Genomic DNA, 14,700 nt, shown 5'->3' on the forward strand with positions numbered 1-14,700 from the left:
ACTGAATTCAGCTTTCCAAAAGAAATGTAGTCAAGTTTACGACTTATCACGGACAGGGAGAAAATTTCCAAACATCTTAAACACTTGTTGGCATCTATTGACAACAGCGCAGACCAATTAGGTTCGGAAGTAATATGTTTTCACATAGGGCAAGATTGATTTGATGGATGTTTTTGCTTAGTTATAAATCATTAGCAACTGCATAAGTTTTTGTGAAGTTGTTTGAGCTAAGATTTGTTTGATTATTTAAACATTCAAGCATGATTAAAATGTCAAAACTTTTAAGTGGGGAACACACTTCACAAGCATCAGCCTTTTATCCAATGAGAGAGATGCTGATATGCCAGACTTTTAAGAGTTTTATTTGTTTTCTGATTAAAAGTATCATCGATGGCAGTAAAACATTCAAATATGCTCAAATATGCATCATGACTCACCGAGCAGGGATGGCACTGATGGGCTTCTTGTAGATAGTAATGAGTTTATCCAGCACCACGTCAGCTGTGGTGAACACACGCGGTAGGAGTGCAGGAAAGTGTTCAGGAAGTCAATCGAAAGGAAGCGGAGATCGGTCAGTCTTTCCAGCAAACGTTCGACGCTGGCATAGCGAATCTGCAGCACTTTGCAGGAGTTCATCATCTTGCTGAAGCGGATATCCACATCATCACAGTACAGACTCGAATCGGATCTATTTGCAAAAGAATGGCCCACAAAGATCAGAAAAGAAAGGGCTCGGAGAAGGCAGGACGCACAGTATTGAATGCAAACAAAATATATCTCACTTTATCATCTGTGGCACCGTGACTTTAGAGTTCTCTTCAAAAGCGTTCATCATCAGCCCATTGCAGCGGATGTTGTCTATGCACTGCAGGAAAGAGGCAGTGAAGTAAACAGAAGAGACAGAGGAAATGTTAGCGAGTTCCGTAATATGAAGGCTTTCAGCCGACACGCTCAGCTTCGTGTCTCACTGCTGGGGATTGTTATGTGTGTTGACGTGCCTGGCTGATGTCACTGGTCCACGCAGACTTCTCCTGCCTGGAGGAGGCCACCAGGATGATCGTGAATGACTGACTGTCCTTTGGCTCCACAACAATCTTAAAATCCAGGTGCTCCATGTCCTGGCGCTCTTATCGGATTTAGCTTTGAGGAGAGCAAAAAGATAAGATGTCATTCTCTATAGCTCTAATCAAATAGGCAGTCATGGCACAAAAATATATATATTTCATGTAACTGTAGCAAAATCAGCTTAAAATACAAAGCTTGTGATGTAAAGGACAGAGAAATCGCTCTAATATACCTAGTAAGATGTCTTTAATTATTTTATTCTCTTATAGATGAGAAATCGGCTAACCAGAACTAACAGCTTTCTAGCCCTGACCAGTGACCCACTGGTCAGTAATTGCACCATACGCCAATAACAACACTGCTTTCATGAGGAAGCTGTTACATACTGAACAAGACTTAATGTTATCTAAGTTTACAATCCCTTGGGCGTTTCAAATAAAGTCAGAGGAAGCACAAACTAGCAAGAAGCTAAGTCATAGAAACTGTTTCACTGAATGTCTGCATTTCATTAAGGTTGCAAAACTCCGTGAGAAGAGAAAGACTTTCTGTAGACAACAGGAAGGCTAAATGGAATATAGCAACCTGTATGTGTTATTGAAAATAGTGAAATGGAAGATGTTAGAAGGTTTTTGAAGACTCCAAAATGAAGGTAAGGATCTGCATTCTTTCTGGAATACATAAGAAGATAAGTTTTGGTAATTTTAGCCACTCTATGTGAGCCTCCACTACTACAAAATGTTACAGAGTTAAAATGTCAATTCCAAATTATTTTGTCATTTTGTTCTTGAATACTAGTAAAATCCATTATATCTGCTCCTAATATAAATAATGATCACTTATCGAATGCCCTAAAATATATATGATGCCGTTCATTTATTGCTTTACATTATAGCTCCTGAAAGAAAATATTTTGATTGTTCTGCTGAACTGATTAAAATTTTGTCACTTCCAATGACAGAATTTATAACATTATTATGCACCGTGGCAATCAGACACAAAATCTCAAACACACTGCATCTAATGCGTATTGCTGCAAGCTGGAACATGAATTAAACTCTTACACTCGTCATCTGTCCCCTCAGGCTCCTCCATCAGAGTGCAGTCTATAAGCGAGACCACTCCGTTCTAAAGATAGCACGTAAAAAATAGATTTAGTGTTTCACACCAGCCGTTTTTCACTCAACAGAATGCATCTTTGTGTAACAGCAAGCAACCATGCTAAAATACTCATAATTGTAGAATGTACATTTCTCAGAGTTTGTGAAAAAAAAAAATCACAGATTGGTCTTACTGTAATGCAGATGAATGTTTGCATGCACACCATGTGTAGATTGAACTACAAGAATCAATAACATAAGTCGGATCTTAAAACCTTCAGGTTTGAGTTATGTGGAGTAATAACGTCAGCGCTGTTTAACTTCTTGGACACAAATGTACAGCAGATCTAAGAGTCTGCATGCCCCTGTTAAAATGGCAGGTTTTTGATGAAGAAATAAATGAGGACCATAGTAATTTATTGAAAAATATTTGCCATCTGTCATCTGTTCTGCACATTTCAGCTGAAAATCAAACAAGCGTGTTCGGAGGAGAAATAAAGACATAAAGGTGCAACAACCCGGATCAGTTAGTGTGAACAGCCTTAAACTAACGCTCTGTGAAAATACCTAGAAGTTTTGGCTTTCAGAGTTGTTTGGCTGGAGTTTGTTCTGATGTAATGTTTCAGTGTTTAATTTTAGCTACTTTAAGTGGGAATAAATAGCCATTCTTCATCATAAATGACACCTTAATTACATCTTGTAGAGCAATTTAAAATATTTTTCCTTCCCTTTTGTTGTTGTTCTTTAGGTGACATAAATATATATAAATAATACATCAAATTCCCTAGTACTAAATATCCGTATGACCAAATAGGCTCAGAAAACACAGACTGCCTTGACGTTATCCTCATTTTTTCCACATGACTGTATTGGTGCATTCACTCTTGATATGTGTGCTGTTGATTATGGTTCTTTTCTTTATTATTTTGAACATTCACCGTACCACAAGACATGTTAAAAATGAAGAAAATATACAGTTCTAGCCAGCTCTGCAGCTTAGGCCCACCTTAGTGAGATGAAGCTTGCCTCCTGAACCCCTAGTGCAGATGATCAAATGCTTGGAGAAGAGAAAGCACTGCCTCTCCCCCTCCTTCTTTAGAGAGAGAGAACCCAGTCGCCCACGGGTGATCTTGCCCTTCTCGCTCATTGGCACCTGGATTAAAGACCCTACAGTCCACAAATAGAAGAGGAGATAAATATTAACAGTAGAAACCAGATTTTGGCATGCAATACCTAAAAAGACGAAAACCATTGTTTTCCGCTCATCATCTGCCATTAAATAAGCCTAAGCTTGTTCTCTTTCACATCAGTTAGGATTAATAACATGATTTTTATTTTACAAATCCAAAAAATGATTAGGTTGTTTTACATTGTTTACTTCAAATTCAAAACTTTACATCTCTGGATGTATTCTTAGGCAACGCCTTTGCACTTTGTGTGACATAATGGAAACACAAAAACTAAAAGGCATCAGTCAAGACGTTAGGAAGAAAATTATGGACGTCCACAACTCTGGTTCACCCTTGGTTAAAATTTCTACATGCCTTGAGGTGTTCATATGTTCGTCTAAGCAAACTATTACATACTAGGGTGTGTGATGGCTCACCGGTAAGATGAGTCATTTTGCAGAAAGTTGTGACTTCAATTCTGTCTTCTTAACCTGCCATATGTCAATGTGCCCTGGGGAAAGTCACTTAGCTGCAAGTTACCTAATGCTTTGCATAGCAGTGAATGAATGTGCGCACAGTGTGGTTGCTGAAGTGGCTCTGGTGTAAAAATGCATCAAAAGTGGTCGGCATGACCGAAAAAAGCTACATATGTTAACTCCGTGTAAGTATAAACAGCATGGGGATATCCGGCCAAAATGCCTTTTAGGTAGGAGACGTGGGTTCTATGTACTAGAGATGATTGTTTTTAATTTTTTTAATTTATGTATTTATTTTGCAATTTAGCACAACTCTTGTGAAGGTGCTAAACAAAGTGAGTAAGAGAGTGTCACTATCTACACTAAAATAGATAGTGTCTATTTATTTCTTGCACTGACCTGGACTGAAAAGCCAGTCAGAGAAGAAGACATTACCAAGAAGCCGTTAACATCTGATTAATGCACCTAGGAACAAAACCTTAACTTGCGGAGATATGTCCTGTGGTCTGATGGAACTAAGAGCAAAGCGTTTCGCCACAATGACCATCATTACATTTCAAACAAAAGAGGGAAGGCTGAAAGACGGAAATCGCCTTCTCAACTGTGAAGTAAGGTAATGGCAGTAGTTGTGTGGGTCTTATTGTGATGAATAAGAAATGTAGATCATAAAATATATGGCATCATGAGGAAATAAATTATTGTGTACATATTGAGGCAAAACATCACAATATCAGACAGAAAGTTCAATCTTCGGCCCCCATATGTTTTCGAAATCGAGAATGAGCCAACGCATACCGCCAAATTAATAACAAAGTGACTTTAAGACAACAAATTTATTTTTTTGGAGTGGCTTTCACGAAGTCCTAATCTCAGCACCATAGATAATTTGTAGGCAGAACTGAAAAGGTGTGTGAGATCAATGAGACCTACAAACCTGACTTAGTCTTCAGTCATCCTTAAAGAAGAATAGGTCAAATCTCTGGCAAACTATTGTCAGAAGCTTGTGGAACAAATAAGATACTTTAAAAATTAGCTACTAAGATAATGTTCGAGAAGTTTTAAATCTGAATACTGGTAAAACAACATTTAAAATACATATATATTATTCCTAAAAGATCTAAAATAGGAATACTTTTGTGTGATTAAATGCCAGACAGAAATAATAATAATAACAAAAAAAGCTCAGATATAAAAATATCTCATTTTGAATGTATAAACATAAAAGCAAGACTGGGTTAAGAAAGAAGAAAATAAAACAGAGAGAAACAAACATGTAGTACATTAGATAATAGGGATTGAATCAGCTTCCACCGTTTTCCCCCTCTCCTCACCCACAAAGGCCTGTTGGGGACATGTGACATTTACAGTTCCTGATTCATCATCAGTGTGCCTCAGAACAGTCTAATTACATTAGGAAATTACAGACTCTCCCTGTGAATAATGCTCACACTTCCCAAAGAGCATCAAGCAATTCCCTTTGCTCCCTCTGCGATCAGGCTGTCAGTCTGGTAATGTGAAAGGACAAGAATTCCCCTCGTGTTGTGATAGCGGCGGAGGATACCTTGTCTCACGAATGTCTGGCTGGTGTCGAGGAGGACTTCGCAGCCCTCTATGATCATGCGTTCTATTGCCAGGTTCTTCCTGATGTTTTCCGTCTCGCTCACCTCGTCATGCATTATTCTACGATAGAGGAATTTCATCATTCAGATTTAGCAGGACCTAACTTTGAAGAGAAGCAGAGATGTGATGATGATTCTGAGTTTGGTCATGGGATACCTCGAAAGCTCCTCCAGCTTAGATTTGGCGTAGTCCAAGCTGTTCCTTTCTATGTGTTCGTGGGAGTGTGGGCCAGAAGCTCATGGAGTGTAAGAATGTATCTTGGAATCTGGAGAGGAAACAGCAGTAATTAAGACAGGTGCTGACAACAGCATAGTTGAAAATGGACATTTTATATATGGAAAAACTGTCTGACTTAAAATTAATATCCTTACAATTGCAAGGGAGCTTGGCTCGGGTTAATAAAGCAGACACTGACAGCAAAACATGGTTGTTTTTGTGGTATTCAAAAAGACCGTTAATGGCGAAAACAAACTAACCTGGAACATTGGGTAGGTGAGGAAAGTCTCTAGAGTTCGTTCCTCACAGTCGGGCTTGGCCTCATACTGCTTCAGCAGCTTATCAAATCCCGGTTTTGCTTACAGTGAGCCAGGATCTGCAGACTGTACTGGTGGTTTCTAACAACTCTTGGTAGATGTTCAGCATGGGTAGCAAGATGTCGAAAGGTCAGCTGTGGAAATGTGCCAATACAAAGAAAGTATACATTTTAAAGGGGCTCTGAGGTTATTTTAATCTTGTACGATGAGGTAAGAAAATAGAGGATTCTTACCCAGTACTAATGTTGGCCAGCTTGCTATTCTGGCCTTCAAACCCTGGTAAAAATCTGATGCAGGAACATAATAGTTTCACTAAATAAGAAAAAAAAACATTATTTAATTTGTAAAAATAACATTTAAAACCTATAAATCTCAAGACAATTTGGAGTTGGAGTACAAATTCTGCTGTTTGATTTTGATTTTCATCTTAATATGTCTTCAAAATAGAAGCTGAAGAACAAAATCAACTATTCATGGAAAAACAAAATGCCAGAGAGAATAATGCAGAGTATGCTCTTCATAGTAAAAATTTTATTTTATGCAGTTTGTGTTATTTGATAGTCATTCAATCTCCTGCTAAAGAAATTATTACAACTGACATGCATGTACACGGAAGATTTCATTTGCATGCCACTGAAAGCCAAGAGGAAGATTTCTTTTTTTCTCATTTTGCAAACAATTTGAAGCTTACAAGCTAACTAGATTCATAATATCAACCCTGTATATAAGTCCTACAAATCTGAGAATGTGTAATGGATTTGTCCACCACATATTGTTTAAGTAAAGAAGAAAGTTGGAAACTACAGTACCCCCTCAAGATTTCTGTGAGAAAGAACGAACCGACCTGTTGAGGAAAATGCTGCTGACATCATCATGTGTAATTGGCGGCTTTTTAGAGCTGGCGGCCATGCGCAGTGGCCTCAAGAAGTTGTTCACCAGGATGTGAAGCTGCTGGACGTACTCGGCCTCTGAGTCCAGCATGCTGAACACCACCTGGTTCCTCTTCCTCATGCTCTCTGCGTGAGGTGAGCGGATGTAATCCTGGATGATGGTCTTCCACTTTCTCCTGCAGATCCAGCCTCTCAGAAAGCTCTGAACCTGCAGCAGGCAGTGTAGTCTGTTGACATCTAAAACACAAATGCATGAAAGAAATGACGCTAAAAGTCTCAATTCTACGCAGTTACCTTTTTGATCTTTTTGATTTCTGAGTCGTCTTCTGTCGGGGCGGCTGCTGGGCTGGCATGGATCTTCTCATTGTCTTTGAGCAGTCCAGAAATCTGTGAGGAAAGCAGCCAAATAAAGACTAATCGTTCACACTCTAGTTGTTATCGTCCTCACACTTACTGTAGCAGCAAGTAAAAAAGTGACTAAGTCATCTGGACAGGTCATAGGAGTGAAAATTGGCGTGACTAAATTTGTACTGTTCACTTCGCTTGTAACTATGCCTAGAGTCAGTTCTAAACATCTGTCAGTAAAATCCAGAGTATTTATTGACGGTTGATTCAGTCAAACTATTATTTATTAATAAAAGCTAATTGGGATGTTGGAAAAATATAAATCCAATGAGAACCTACTCTGAGCTCTTCAAATCTGTGGAAAATGGATTCTCTCACTTTGTTGCCACAGAAACAGTTAGCTGTCACGACATTTCATAGAGAGTTCATGCACATTCCAGAAACGGTTTGATTTAAAGCCTCACGTTTGCACATTAAATAAAATGACTACTTGATCCTATGAATACAAGCTGATATTCAAGTTCACAGAAGGCTTTGTTAGCCACTCTCCAACTTATTTTATGGCTCTTTAAAAACCTTCGCATTTAAAAAAAAAAGAAAAGTAGTAATTACACATATGGTTTGCTTGTCCGCAAAATATTGACAAAACGACAAAAGTAACTTTCTCTGACCTTACACAGTACAATGCTAAATATCACACCTTTCATGTAATTTTTTTTATTTAATTATTTTCAAGATAACCATATATTGAACATTATAGCATACTAAAACCGAAGAGATATAAAATGCATATAAAAATTCAGTTATGGAAAATGCTTGCATAGGCTTTACCAATATTTTTCTTTTATTGGCAACTGTGATGATCTGCAATGCCTGGGATTAACATACGTTACGTTCCAGTGTTTCCTGTGAGCATAAAACAACCACAAAAATCTGTAAATATTACCTCTGACTTTAGCCTTTCAATCTCTATTTCTCCATCTTCTATCTGTTGACGAAGTTGCTTAGCAACTGTTTTCTCTGTCTCGACAATCTGAAGCAGATGAAGATACTTCTGCATGAGAGACTCATGCTCTGTGGCCAAGTTTCTGTAACTGCATCACATGAAAGTACACACAAAACACACTTAGTTCTGTGCTGAATCTTGAGTAACATGTCTCATGCTAATGAACACAGCTTTGAGTCATGTTAAACTAACGAAGTCATATGCCTGAGAACCCCAATAGATGTCTTACCCTAATCCAGTGTCTAATTGCCTTTGTGTGCACCTTTACCTGGCGTGTGATATTGCAGCCACCCATTCATCGCAGTCTTTTACATCTTCTGTGCGCAACTCAAGAGCCTTTTGGTTTTCATGGGTGAAGTTGACAGTGAAGTAGTACTGAAACAAAGAAGAGGAAACAAATAATGAGTGGTGGGATGTTTATGTATGTATAAAAACAGCAAAATTTTTAATCTCTGATATAAAGTTCCAACAAGGTTTATTTCTTTGGTTTGCACTTATAGTAGGATCAACAGGCACCTTGTAGATTTTTTTTTTTTTTTTGGTGCTACAAAATTTGCTCTGTTGGAACTGAGTTGATGGTAACAGGGTGGAGATGCATGTTGGTTCCAGAAAGGTTTCAGCCTCATCTGACCCAGTAAGGCACTTTTTTTTATCAGGTTGTCTCTGCCGATTGTGGTGTTAAAAATCAATTACTCAAATTTGACACATCTTCATTTGACAGGTTTCCTCATTTTGAAATCTGCTTTTATCTTTCCCAAACTTTGTCTTAGGTTTAAGTCAAATATGTATGACTTTCATTGTGTGCAAAAATACTGCATTTAATATAATCTTCATCTGCTACAACAGTTGCTCGACTAAGGCCTATCCACTACTTTGTGTTTGTTCTGGTGCCTTGTTGCTGCAGACATCAAGCGGGTGATTAAACCACACAGAGCCTGGGGAAGCCACATCTTCTTCGCCCACCAGTGCAGCTGATGGAGCACACTGAGGAAAGCCTCCCCCAATTCAGATCCTGGGATGTCTCATGGTTCCCTGGAGGGAAATGCTATAAGACACGGGGCTGGAGCCACGGCTGAGTACAGAACAGTGCAGAACCTGTTTCCTAGCAACTCTGGTCAGTCAGAACAGTTGTTCACAGCTGTTGTTTTATTATTCTGTCTGTTGGACTGAAACTGACTGAAGAAATAAAGAAAAGTCGTTCTTTGTTTTCAGCTGTGGGACATACAGCATATTTTACTTGCTTGAAAATAAATTTCTGTGATGCCCTTATGTTTTTAATTGGTCTGGTGGTATTCTGTATTAAAACAAGGTTTAAAATAACATGCCTTACCTTCAGACAACAAGAGAATACTTGGTGAAGAGAAGGAAACAACTGAAGGAATCCACCATGCATACAACAGTGGTGTGATTATTTCTCCTTCAACTGATTTATTTAATCTTTTTAATGCCCCACTAAATTTTAACTTTAGACGAAGACAATCTGAGTAAGTACCAAGCCAGGTGGTTTAAATGGCCTCTACCTCAATGTCAGGTGCCTGGATATTCATCACTGTTGGGTGTACTGGGTCTGATCACGTGGAAATCCACCTCCAGTTCCTTGATCTTCTCAACGTTGTCAGGAGATGGTTCTGCTGGAACCAGTTCGCAAGTCCTGAGTTCACCGTCTGTACTCTGAGTCGTCCTCACCTGAAGAGGCTGACTACGGCAGAGTCAGAGAACTTCTGCATATGGCAACTCAGGGAGTTAATGGAGAGGTCTGCAGCATAGACTTCTGTAGTGTAGAGGTTGAAGAGGGCCAGTGTCAGCACAGTTCCTAACAGCCCTGTGTCACCAAATGGACAGTGATGTCATCAATTATACAATGGAACATGTGGCGGTCCACTTCTTACAGATGCAGCTTGTCCCTCTGAAGTCCAGAATGAATGGTGTTAAAAGCATTGGTGTAGGAGGTAGATGATGACGTCATCCACCCCAATACCAGGCCGGTAGACAAACTGCAGCTTATCCGATGAAGACCTCACCAGGTGGATCAACCTGTCAAAGGTCTTCATCAGATGCAGGTTGAGTGCTAGCATTTCTTTTGCAACTACAGATTCAAATCTTTTGGGATATGTTTAATCATACGGGGATTTTTTTGTAAAAAAAAAAAAAAAAGCTTGAGTTCAGTCGCTCTGCCTGGAGGGAAGCTGTAGACATCAATTTAAAAATCTTCCTGACACAGATTTTAAATTTGGCTTAGGTCTGGACTTTGACTAGGACGTTCTAAACCATTCCATTGCAGCTGTGGCTCCACTAACATTCTGCTGGAAGCTGGACCTCACCATGGGTCTTAATTCATTTGTAGCATCTAACAAATGTTCCTGAAGCATCACCCTGCATTGAGCTCCATTCACCTTCACGTCAACTCTGGCCATGCTCTCCTCTTCCTGTTAATAAAAAGTACCTCCAGATCATGATGCTGCTGCTACCATTATTCACTGTTTGGACAGTGTGTTCAGGACGTGTTAGTTGTTTGCTACACATAGAACATGGAGTTGCATTGTGATCTCATCTAAGATAATCTCCGGCTAATTGGCGCGTAGGGAACAACAAAAAGAATTTCTTATTGCGTTCTTTTAATAATGACTTCCTACGTTCACATTTCCATAAGATCATTTGTGGTATGCACAGCTTATAGTTGTCATGCTGACATGAACAGAAATGTCTTGAAAAGTTTACATTTCTGCCTACTTTCACTGGGAAATTTTGATTTTCAAAGCTCTGAATGTTTTATAACCTAACTCTGCTTTAAACGTATCTGTTCTCTGGTCTTGACAGTGCTATTTGTTGAGTAATGTTATGCAGAAACATCTGATACCATCACAGAACCGATTTATTAATACTTTGGTTAAATTGCACACACCACAGCTCTAATTTTGCAAGTTAACCTATACTGTTGGGCTTGACCAAAAGTGTTTGTATCAAACTCAAATATAGTCAAAATTTAATGCATCCCTGAAATCCTTGTTGATCAGAAAAGATATTAAACGCTTAGTGGTTTTAGATTTATGTAGTTTGTTTATGCACCACAAATCTTTCTTTAAAAATACCTCAAATCACCAAAGACGTGTCAACAGAGACAGGCAGATTATGTATGCATATATTTGAAAATAAATCAAAGGTTTCAAGTGGTGTACAACTCTCTTCTAACACAGTGTTACTTCACCCTAAAACTAGTCGTTGTCTCTCCTTTGAACTGCCTCGGTCTGAGCAAATGAGACCAATCGTTGGTCTGCAGATGCAGCTATCAACCTGCAGCTAATCGTTATTTGGTCCATGTTGCTCCACATTTGGAGTAATCGTATCATCGATATGGGGAAAATAATGAGAAAAAGAAGCAGACATGTTACAGTTTTACCTCAGGATCTTTACATTTATTCAACAAAAGCTTGTTTTGTTCCCTTTGCCGTTCTCAGACACTGCTCTCTGTTCTAGCACCACAATCATTTATTCTATTTCAGAATATATTTAAGACATGAGCATGTTTACAATCATTCTGCGTACATGCCATTTCATTTTAATGATAGTCTTCCCCTTACTTGCAACTGTTGCAACTAAAGTGTTTTTCGTGAAAACTGTTGGCACATATAAGCCATGCCCAATGCAGCACACAGCCAGCTTTTGCGTATTTCTGGCAAAAGTGAGGCCGCAACCAGGCGAGAACAAGCTGCGTTTTCTATAATCGGACTCTGACCCCTCGAAGGTACCGCAAGGAACAAATTTAACTCTGATAGCGCTTGCATTAATAAAAGAGATGCGATGTACTGACTCCCCTTGTCTTCCCCCCCCCCCCCCCACTCTCTCTGTCTCTCTCCCTGTGTCTGCTATCGCGCCTCTTCCAACTGCATCATTCTTTAGGATGCAAATAAGGGTTGCCATGGAAACCCTGGGCTCAAGCGTTATTATTTTCACAATAACTCCATTTGAGAACACATAATATAGAGATTGTGCGACGGGATCTGTAGTTTCAGTAGTTGTACGTTGCTTAAATTTCCAATTAGATGTTTCTGTTCGATTTGTTTCCTTAATGTTTGCGAAATCAGCTTTGCAAATCTGTTATCTTTGTGCACCGCTCCACGTTGTGCCAAACGCGTAAAACGATGTGGACATTTTTGCATTTGGACTCGTTTCTGCAGGACGCAGACGTGCGCGGATTTCCATGCAGAAACGAAACGGCGGGTTTCAGGAGAAATAGGTTTCAGATAGCTGTTTTGGTTGCCTTTCGAGCAACTCTGAGAGCGTGTGCTGCGTTCTGCTTTGTCAGCAGAGGGGCAGCTGTTCGCAGTGAGAGTCTGGCCTCAGTTTGGCTAGCAGACCTATCCACAAAGCAGGGGAGAAGCTCTCTGAGAGCATCATGTTCACAATAACAGCATTGAGACCCATTTCAAGCTTCAATTTTCAACATGTTGTGCAGGCAGGGGGAAGAAAGCCGAGGGAAGGTTAATTTGCAGTGGTTTAATGTACAAATTATGATACTTATAGTTTGGTAAGAACGTTTCAGACATACCTCTAACTGCGACTGACCTGTAGGTTGTGTATTACTCCCATTAGAACTCTCCACACTCAATCATTTGATTCAGGTAATACAGATTAGAGGGAGCCAAACCGGCAACTATATGGTTTCGCCACAAGGTGGAAACCTTGAAACCGTAACTTTTTTTCTTTTAAAATTCTCATTATGTGTGCCTGTTTTATTTATAAGCCATTAGATAGGCTCCAACTTCTCCACCCTTAAACGTGGAATACACAACGACTGATATTCGAAAACCATTTATGTGGTTTTCCTTCCAAACCCCCTCGCCACTTCCATAAATATATTTACATTTTACGCATCAGTGAAAAGTGCCAACTGCTTAAGCAAGAGAGGAAAAAAAAAAAGAAACCCGGTTTTGATGCGAAGCAAAAGACGCTGCATTGCTCGCCACCAGGACTGCTGTAACACCATTAGGTGTTATTTTTTATTCTTACCTCATCATTAAAGCCGTGCATGAATTACATAACGTGCAACAAAGCAATCTGAAACCTGGCGCTTTTCTACTGCATTGGATTTGAGATCCTCTTGCGGATTCGTATGAGAAAAATACGTGCACATTGCAAGAAAACGGACATTTTTTAGCGCACGGAATCACATTTTACATTCTATGCTGCACCTTCTCAGTATTTTGTGCACATAGGGAGAGGATCGTGTGCAAGTGCATGTGTGCGCGCATGTTGTGTGTGCGTGTCCCTGCCTGTGTGTGCGCGCTCTCTCTCTTTCTCTCTCTCTCCCTCTCTGTGTCTCTCTCCTTACCTGCTTTTCCAAGCACTCCTTGGCTGACAGAGAAGGTTTTGGTGAAGGCGCCCTGTCGCATAAGCACCCCTCCAACAAGTATAATCCCGACGGCCGAGAGCTGGACTCGTTCTAAAAATAAAATAACATGTTCTGCAACAAGCGAACCACTTTGTGTGCCATTTCGTGTTGTCCGAGCTCTTTTTGCTCAAGCACCCTCGCCTTGTACCATCCTTCTTCGCCAAAAGCCCCAGATAGGTGACATGACCGTCGTTGAGTCGTATTCCCTTTTGCATTTTGACGGGGACGCTTCAGCCTGCACACAGCAGGTCGGTCGTTACATCCTTCTGAAGTGAAAAATAAAAACCAAAGAGAAGATGATGACTTTCTCAATGCGGACCTCCAGCAGCGGGCTCGTCCACTCCGTCCGACGCATTCACCGCGTTGGCATTGAATTAAAAACTATAGTTGCAGAACCGCAAGCAGCAGTCCGACATGCTAAAATCTTTTGTCATACTCCCAGTGCGTTGAACGTCCTCATTATCCGTGTGAAACGGGGAGGGGGCTGGGGGGGTGGAAAAGAGCAGAATAGAGCCTTTAAAAACTGCCGCAGACGCAGGATGAGAGAAAAGGGGGGCTTGAGGTCCGTTTCTCACGTGAAATCTCCAGAAACCAGTAAGCAGCTCGGCGCTGAGCTCGGCAGTCACATGACGCATGCTTGGGAAAGCAAATTTCAGGACCTTGGAGAGGGTCGTCCGTCTGGTGGTCTGTTGAATCTGAAACATTTAAGTTAGAGAATGTTCGAATGTAAAGTTGTGTTACTTCTCTGACACTGGGATTTAGGAAAGCAATTGTAAAATTATTTGCATAAACAATTACGCAACTTTGGTGACAAAATAAACTTGCTACTGATATTATTATTTTTTCATTATTTTCAAAATGTGTTTACACACTCGAAACTGAAAGTGCTTCGCACACCTGAGCTTAGAAAATGCTGTCACCTCTTTCTCACCCCAAACATATGTCGATATTATCGCTAATTTCTAATTGAATAAGTTCCACTGGTTTCATGTAAGCTGAAGCCACTTGTTGTACAAACCGTAAGTCAATAATTAACCAATTTTTACCCCCATGGTTGCAGTGAAAATTCAAAAGGAGCTCATGGTTCTCCTCCCTGCCTCTATGGAGTAT

The 14,700-nt window shown here is 40.0% G+C and overlaps 1 pseudogene across 1 annotated transcript; it reads right to left on the reverse strand.

Moving 5' to 3' along the window:
* Positions 1–280: 280 nt before the first annotated feature.
* On the reverse strand, positions 281–14,361 carry LOC145550595 (ras-specific guanine nucleotide-releasing factor 1-like; annotated as a pseudogene). Its single transcript, XR_014086470.1, has 14 exons — positions 13,531–14,361; positions 8,470–8,576; positions 8,142–8,289; positions 7,145–7,237; positions 6,805–7,058; positions 6,188–6,272; positions 5,904–6,089; positions 5,584–5,692; positions 5,369–5,487; positions 3,169–3,329; positions 2,110–2,190; positions 999–1,118; positions 783–865; positions 281–688 (listed from the first exon to the last, which is right to left on the reverse strand). The product of XR_014086470.1 is annotated as a ras-specific guanine nucleotide-releasing factor 1-like (transcript).
* Between the last annotated feature and the right edge of the window lie 339 nt (positions 14,362–14,700).

Source organism: Poecilia reticulata, unplaced genomic scaffold (assembly GCF_904066995.2).
Source record: "Poecilia reticulata unplaced genomic scaffold, P_reticulata-male-v2 Scaffold_99, whole genome shotgun sequence".
Taxonomy (NCBI): domain Eukaryota; kingdom Metazoa; phylum Chordata; class Actinopteri; order Cyprinodontiformes; family Poeciliidae; genus Poecilia; species Poecilia reticulata.